This window comes from Cottoperca gobio, chromosome 4 (genome assembly GCF_900634415.1).
Source record: "Cottoperca gobio chromosome 4, fCotGob3.1, whole genome shotgun sequence".
Taxonomy (NCBI): domain Eukaryota; kingdom Metazoa; phylum Chordata; class Actinopteri; order Perciformes; family Bovichtidae; genus Cottoperca; species Cottoperca gobio.
In genome coordinates, this window is record NC_041358.1 from 25,864,037 (window position 1) to 25,873,008 (window position 8,972).

Below are 8,972 nucleotides of genomic sequence, written 5' to 3' on the forward strand. Positions count from 1 at the left end.
CTTTTAAAACTGCACTTATCAATGTTTTTATTAGAGCAATGGGTCCAGTGTGTGTGTGTGTGTGTGATGTGAATGGGGTTGCTTGTAGTGACAAACCCGCAGAGAATTATTACCCAACTTTACAGTTCCTCTCAGCCCTACAGAGCTTTATGGCCTGTTTTAGCTAATTGTTTTGGTTTTACGGGCCAAACTTTACTATTTGTTTTCAGGCCACAGCAGACAGCTGTTTTCAGTGAAAACTCAGATGAACCCACCAACCAGCTGATGAAGAAAGTGGAGCTCTTAGCAGCAAAAGCAGTTGGTGGAGACCAAAACAGAGCTAAAAGGAGAGTGAATATTTGACTTACATCAATCAGCTCAACAGAAATAAACAGACTAAGCCATTAACCATTAGACGTATCACCTTTATAAAGCCGTGAACTGTGCAGGTTGTTTCGCAGCAACATGTAGTTTAGGCCGACTGTAGGTGTTTTTATCCGACTGCCAGTTTGATAGTGTGAGTTAACATTCATTAATTGATGATCCATTAGGCATTAAAGGGCCAGTGTGTAGGATGTAGGTTTGTATCCATCCATCCATCGTCTACCGCTTATCCAGGGTCGGGTTGTGGGGGCAGCAGCTCCAGTAAGGAACCCCAGACTTCCCTTCTCCGGGCCACATCCTCCAGCTCCGACTGGAGGATCTCGAGGCGTTCCCAGTGAGGAGATATAATCTCTCCACCGAGTCCTGAGTCTACACAACTATTCTTAGTTTCAGGTGATTATACACACATGAGAACATAATAATGAATATTATATTCAATGTCTTCCTGCACACTGGTCCTTTAACAAATCATATACACTTATGGTGAATGTAGAGCAACAGGAATTCATGACACAGTTCATCCTACATTAATTCATGCGGTAAATCATCATGTGTTATGCATTACGTATACGTGTTTGTACCCTTATTATAAAAACGTCATAAATGCAGCTTTAAACAACGAGATCTGAGGTCGTTTAAGTCAAACAAATGTCCCCTTATTTCTCGATCTCTCTCCTCTCTGTCCGGCGCCACCAGGAAAGGTCCCCTGCTGTCCTTCCTCGCTCCCTGTCGGCCCCTCGCTCACATGAATGAGTGTGATGAGGTGATAAACACTCTGAATAACTCGTGCAAGACAGGCTCTCGTTACAGCCATTCAACCACTGGGATCTTTATTTACACATCCTCTGTTAGCAATGTCAAAGAGGCAAATGTTAGGCCAGATAACAGAGGGAAAGATGAGGCAACACACACACACACACACACACACACACACACACACACACAGTGTTTGGTGATGGTGGAGGCAATAAAGGGAACAGAGGGTCGAGTTAACATGTTGTCATGGCCTCATTGGGGCAGCGTCAGGAGCAGGAGTCACACAATATAAAGTCTGTCAGGAGGAGACACACACACACACACACACACACACACTCACACACGCACCAATTGCAAGTATATGAGATTCAAATATTTACAAACTTTTACCAGCTTTTTGGTGTCGACCTGCACATCGTAACCAGCTAACAGGCAGCTTGTAAACGTCCTCAGTATCTCTATTAGTTTTAGTGTTAAACAAGATCTGGTGCTGGTGTGTTGCTTCAGGGAGACAGGTTCACTTTCAGTTACAGATCCATGAAGTTGAAGCAAAATGCTGTACAGAGATTTATAATACTCAAGATTTCACAACTTCACGTTACAAAGAAATCCACCAGGAGCGTGTACGAGTGCAGGAATGGCTGACGCAGTGCCTCACGTCATCTCATCCCGAGGGGGCCGTGAATGTCTGAGGAGAAGTCAGAAAACCACTAAAGTCAGTGGACTTTATCCTCTGGGAACCATGAATGTCTGTATTCAATTTCATGGAAATCCATCGAATAGTTGTTCCGTCTAGACTTCAGACCGACATTACCCTCCCCAGAGTCGTGCTGCTAAAACTTCTCTCTGACCTTCGTCAACAGAAACAACATCAGGAGTGTTACAGATGTCTCAGAACAGGTCATGTGACATTAAACCATCCTGGTCATGTCACACACAAAGCTCAAACTCTTGTGGATTGTAATGAACCAAAAGAGACACTCACTTAAAGTTAGGATCTTCAGTAATTCTCTTGACAATACTAAAACATTTTCCCACAATAGCAAAGTGCATAGATGCATCTTTTGTTTACAGTTAAATGTGCAGATAATAATCCCATGTGGAAGAAATGCCCGGGGTCTGTTTCCCACACTCCACTTAATATGACTCAGACAGAGCAGCAGAGATACCGTCAGGACCAGAACTAAATTGTGCCTTAAGTCATAAATGCTCTGATAGTGAAATGTTATGGAAACGTGGGTTATACTTAATACATAATTCATTCACAAAAAGAGGGAGACTTTCCTCCTTCTAAGTTCTGATTTAAAGTGTTCTTCATAAAGTCTTTCCTCACTCACACGCTGCTTTCCCCTGCTCTCTCTGTAGCTTTAAATGTGACTATATCTTAGCCCCGTTCCCCAGTCAGAGTTTTGGGGAGTTTTTTACCTTAAAAGGCCATGTGGAGTGGAGCGCTGGTTTCCTGTGGGAGGGCTTTCCTCTCTCTGACTCTGGAGCTGGAGGCCGGGCCCATCCTCATCCTCTCTCACCCTGGTCACTCCCACTTACACACACACACACACACACGCCTTCCTTTTTACACTCCCCAGCGAAGTGGTGAAATCCAGCTACAGCCAGATGTGTGTGTGTGTGTGTGTGTGTGTGTGTGTGTGTGTGTGTGTGTGTGTGTGTGTGTGTGTGTGTGTGTCTGTGTGCTGACCTCCTTACTTAGCAGGAGGTGAACATACGGTCAGACAGGAAAATAGGGCACCGAGAGGAGGACAAAGAGTGAAGACAGCAGGCAACAGAGGGGAAGTAAGAATGAAAGGAAAACGGTGTCAGGAATTAAAAATGTGGAAGGAGACAGGATGAAGACGAGAGGCATTACGTACAGGGAAGAAATGTGGAGCGATGATAATGAAAGCAACTTTATGGGTCTGCAGATCATGTGAGGTTGAAGCTTCATACGTCCTCTCCCTGGAAAATGGGCTTGTCAGTCAGTCAGTCAGATAGTAATGAGTAAGAGGGATGTTGTCCTTATAAGGTCAGAGCTGAAGACTAATCTGCACTGGTGAACCACAGATACAACCGCTGCTGTGTCAGCATGAAGTCATAACTATTACTACTGTCGGACTTTCTCTATTCTCTCCGTTACCTTTAACCTGTGACGATAAACCCAGCCATACGTGTTAGTGTTCTCTGTCTCTGCCAGTCTGTGTGTGAAACAAAGTCAAAGGGATTTAGTAATATGCACCAGAATTACAGAGCAGGTAGTGTAGAGACCTTGAGGACATGATGCAGGGGGAGGACACAACACGGACGCTACAAAGAAGATGTGTTGAGTGTTATTGCTCAGAGCGTTTAAACAACGCGTTGATATCTGTTTCAGAGTCGTTGTTCCGACTTTAGGGCGCGTTCACGTACATCTTTTACGTCGATTTCCACCTTCGACAAGCGAGTCAGTGTCATAATGTTTCAGTATAACTAATGTATACATGTCAAATATTAAAGGAGACAGTATGTAAGGTATTCAATCATTTACAACACATGAAGTTACTCTTAATTAAGTATTACATCATGTAGATACACAGTATGATGTGTACCAGTGCTTCCTGGTTCGACACGGACATGATTAGAGTAAGTATTATAATAATGTATATTGTGAGGAATAAATTACAAACTTATTTCCTGACGGGCCTCTGTGTGTCATCTGTTTTCTGTCTCTGTGTGTTCTTCCACGTCAGGTATGTGGTGTGTCATTCATGAATGAGTCTGGAATGTTCTCACTTGTTGTTGCACATTCAGACATTCACAGATAGTGGGTCATAGGGTATTGTGTAAAAACTCTTCCATTAATCTAGACTGTTGGGTAAATGTTACAAGACTACACTCGACCATATATGGGAGCCATCAGACCTCCACCTGAGTGTGTTTGTCAGACTGAAAGTAAAGTAAGATATGGCGTGCAGCTAAACACGCCACCCTCTCTGATCTCACCACTTCACATGTTAGCAATCAGACGCTTGTTTATGCTCCGTGATTTCATCCTCACCATCTAAACCTGAAGTGCAGGTTTCTGTGTCCAGGTGGCCCGACAACAATTCTCTGTCTGATTTATTGTGCATTCATTATTAACGCATTATTAACGCATTGAGCTGTAGAAGTATTTTTGAAATGATGGTGGAGATAATTGGGACCAATTGAAAACCTGACAGACTTGTCCCTTTAACTGAAATCATTACATTCAAATGGTGCACAACAACACTTTCATTATGGTTCATTACACGTGCACAGGTGCATTGTTTCTGGTACAGCCCGGGTTAAATGATTTCCTAATGGTCTGGAACCAGAAGATCGTGAGTTCAATACCAGAGGCTGCCACCATTGTACCACTGAGCAAGGTACTTAACCCTGAGTGGAATTAGGTATTGCAAGAACAAACACAGACAGATGATTTCTCCAGATTCTTTTAAATGAGTTTAAAATATCCCCGAGGTATCAAGCTGGACAGTTTAAGTCCCTGCTGAAGCGTGTTCTATGCGAATTGAGGGGATATTTTCACACATACACTGATTGTTGACTTCCACGTTTTAGTTTTGTAATTAAGTGTAACTTGTTGTCCTGGTCTCAGATCTTTGTCGCTGAAACAATATGATGCTGAGAAGAAGGCGAAATTGTGAAACAGTCCAACGTGCGCCCTCTGACACTTCATACATCCTTGCTCTGACATCACTTAATGCAACTGCAAGTGTTCAGACATGCAATATCCCTCTGATTGGTTAGCTTTGATCCAAACATCTGTGAAATGCCAGGAAGAGGAGGTGTGTGTGTGTGTGAGTGAGCAGTTGGTCATAACATCATTGCAGCACAGAAGCTCATCGTCATACAGGAAACGTGCTTCTGCCTGTACAGACAAAGTGTTACAGACGACACAAATTTCACTGTTTGTGTGTGTGTGTGTGTGTGTGTGTGTGTGTGTGTGTGTGTGTGTGTGTGTGTGTGTGTGTGTGTGTCACCAGAGTCCAGGTGGTGCCTTGTCTATGTGAGTGATGATATATGTTTCCACCCCAAGGCCATAGGAGTTAACAAAATTCACGTCGTATACAAAGAAGGCCTCATGATCAGGATGAGAAGCTTCAAATGCTAAGACCATGATGCCTTTAGCTGTCAGCACTCCCGACTCCTACTCATCCTCTCCAATGTGCAACTGTTCTCCATCCTAAATCCAAAGCATACACTTTAATTTACTGCTCAACTTGCATTTACAAAATATCTTCATGTTTAGTCTGGGCTCCTCCGCAGCATTTCTGTGGCTGAGCAGCAGTAAGGGAAAGCATATTTGGAAGGTCGGCAGAGGATATTGAAAACACTAAATTACACTCTTGAATTGCTGACTGAGAGGCTGGATGGAACATGGCAACATTTATACAGTGTGTGCAGGAGACTTCCAGTTGCAGTAAATCAGAGCAGGAGACTGCTGCGAGAGCTGCTCATATTTAAGACACATGGCGAGGCTTTCAGTGGCAACAGAACTGAAAATACTATAGAAACAGGATCCCTATAATATTACTTTATAGGAAAACCACGTTCCTTTTACATCCATGCTGCAAAACATGCACACTTAGTTCATGTTGTATTACCATTGTCCTTTTCAGATGAAGAATTTAAAAGTTAATTACACCCAGACAATCTTTTTGTTTGTGGTTTTAGCCACACCTTTAGGCTCAGTGTCAATCGGTCCACACTGAAATCTCTCATTGTCATGAAATCCTAATGACTTTGGTGAACACCTGACACCAAACATGAGGATCTCATTGGTTTAGAGTGGATCTTTGTGAAGAATATTGGTCTGACATAAAGCTGCGTCAGCTGGCTTTAATAAAATCCATAAATCTAATTTACTATTTGTAATGAAACCTTTTCCAATGTCAAGAAAAGCACAAATAAATCCACACTGCAGTTCAGTTTATTCATACTGTTTTTGTCCGATCTTGACAGTAGGCTACATTGCATAAAACTGAATCACACAACTCACAAAGCTCTCGATCTACCGGTTGATCTTCGTTCCTACCCTCACCTATGGTCATGAAGGCTGGGTCATGACCGAAAGAACGAGTTTGCGGGTACAAGCGGCCAAAATGGGTTTTCTCAGACGGGTGGCGTCTCCCTTAGAGATAGGGTGAGAAGTTCAGCCATCCGGGAGAGACTCGGAGTAGAGCCGCTGCTCCTTTACGTTGAAAGGAGCCAGTTGAGGTGGTTCATCTAGTAAGGATGCCACCTGGGCGCCTCCCTAGGGAGGTGTTCCAGGCACGTCCAGCTGGGAGGAGACCACGGGGAAGACCCAGGACTCGGTGGAGAGATTATATCTTATTATATCCAGTAGACGATGGACGGATGGATGAATCACACAAAAGTTAAAACTATTATAGAGTAATCCTTCCAAAACTGTGTGCAACTATGTATTATGATTGCGGCTCACACCACCTCCAGTTTGTATTGTGAAACAGTCAGACAACAACAATACAAAGCCCTTGCTTCTCACTTAACATTGTTGTTCAAGCTGCAGTCATCTTGAAATGCTGGCAGACACTAAGCAACAGTTCATGATGTTGTCACCTGACCAGAAAAGTGAAGCTAAATGGATGATAGTGTGAGATCTCTCCTGCTCCACAGAAGGAGGGATAAGTTGGTCCGACTCCTCCACATCAACACAGCTGTAACTCACATCAGCCGCTGGAAGCAGTGCAGAATTTCAGTCGGGCTTTTCTTCGCATTGTGCACAACATTTACTCCTAATAAAACCTTATTGACGTTCTGTCTTTAGGATATTTGCCATTTTCGTCATCTTGGCTTTCATTTCTGAATGCCTTGAAGGCAAAGAGAGCAGATGCTTTGAAACAAAAGCCGATGTTTTATGATTGATCAAACTGGGAGGTGGTTTATTATGATTTATTGCAGGTTTTAACATTATGATGCACTCTTTTTAATAATACCCAATCAGAATATAGTTGGTGGTATAAGGGTTATATAAGAGGTAGAAGCTGCAGCTGAAATTGACCTGAATACATCGTTACGAATACAAAAGAAAAAGGAACAAGACAAGACAGGACTAATGGTTGTCATGAGTGAGCAGAGCAACAAATAAAAGACCACTGGTCAGATGTAATGGGAGCTGATGTTGGAAAGTGTCTTTGACACTGTTACAGCAGTATTTTCTAGCTATAAAGCAGCTGTGTATTGTTCCATTTCTCTAAGTTCCTCACACAAATTGTTGGTTTACCAGCAATCTGAGCAATGTCCTTTATATTTGAATTTGGTTAGACTGGTGAAGTGCAGCTGCCAAGATACTAAAAACCAATGTGGCTATAAGATGATAGCCTATGTCCCAGAGCCCGTTGCACAACATGTTTCAATGTTAAAACTTAAGCTATTACAACCCAAGCGTAAACTAAGTAGATATTTATGTATCGCTAAATATAAAACAGTCAAAGCAACAAGGTTTTATGTTGAGATTAGTTAGCTAGCTAAATGTTTAACTGCCAGGTGAAGCATAACTTCAACTGACAAAGCTAACGTTAGCTTGCTAACATATGACCTGTTCATTGAAGAGTAAAAGAAGTAACGTAAAGGAATACAGATAACATGATAAACTGATAGTTGGTCAAAATGTTTAATGATGTAAAACAGGAACATTTTAACTATATCTCAGAAAAATACACAACAAGTTATCTCAAATTACAAAACGTTAGGCTTATGCTAGCTAATGATAATATAGCATTTGTTAGGTTAGCATAATCTGATATTTTCCCCCACTTTCTAAATGAGTAGGCCTACTATAAACTCCAAAATACAAATGTTTTTCCATGTTTGCAAATACAACCGAGTGATATACATTTTCAACTGATTTTCAGTTAGTTTTTGTCTATAATATTTTTAACTATTGTTAATGATGCTAGCTTGTGATGCTACATGAGGCTACAGATGTTTACAAGCAACTGATTCCATGACACATTACTAAAGACTTAAGACTTTTCCTACGTTTTAATGGTGCAACTAATTTATTTTAGTTTGAAACTAGCCTGTAGTCCACACAAAGTTAGTGATGGGTTTAGCCTAGCTGGTGCAACCCCGTCCTAGGGACTAAGTGTGTGTCTTTGTCCTTGTGTGCATACATTCATATCTCTGGATCTCCTCCTTTAAGAGCCATCCATCTTTCTACATATTCCTCTCTCTCTAACTGTGAGCGACTGTGGACACTGGTGTCCATTGTTCACATAAACTCGGATTCTCTGCTTTCATCCCTAACTCACCAAACTCAAATATCAGGTGCACAGAACTGAGGGCTCAAGTTTCAGAAGGTGTTTCAGTCCTTCTTACAACTGATGAGTAACCACACAGGAGCTGTTTGAATTACATCACGCAGTCATAAAACCAAAACAGCTCAGTGGTACCACAATAGTGAGTGAAACAAACTAATAATAAAAATATTACTCACTTAATTTATTACCTACTTATATCTGTTTGCAGCAGATAGTTTCATGTGTCTCTTTCAGGCCACGTTATGGCCTCTGTTTGGCGAGTTTAAGCCTCTTTGACATAACAGGAGACTTTTGGAGAGCAACACCTTCGGCTTAAATGCCCAAATATTATGACAGTGTGTTTACAGCATGGGCACTCTTCCTCTCTTCTTTATTGCTCTCCCTCCCTCGACTTTGCATTTCACTCCCTCCCTCTCTCGTCCTCTAATATACACACACTCTTGAAGGCCCTGAGTGTGAGATGTTGTGCCCCAGCAGGACTCCATTGACAGGAGGTTAAATGTGGAAACAGGACCTGCACCTCTCTCTCTCTCTCTCTCTCTCTCTCTCTCTCTCTCT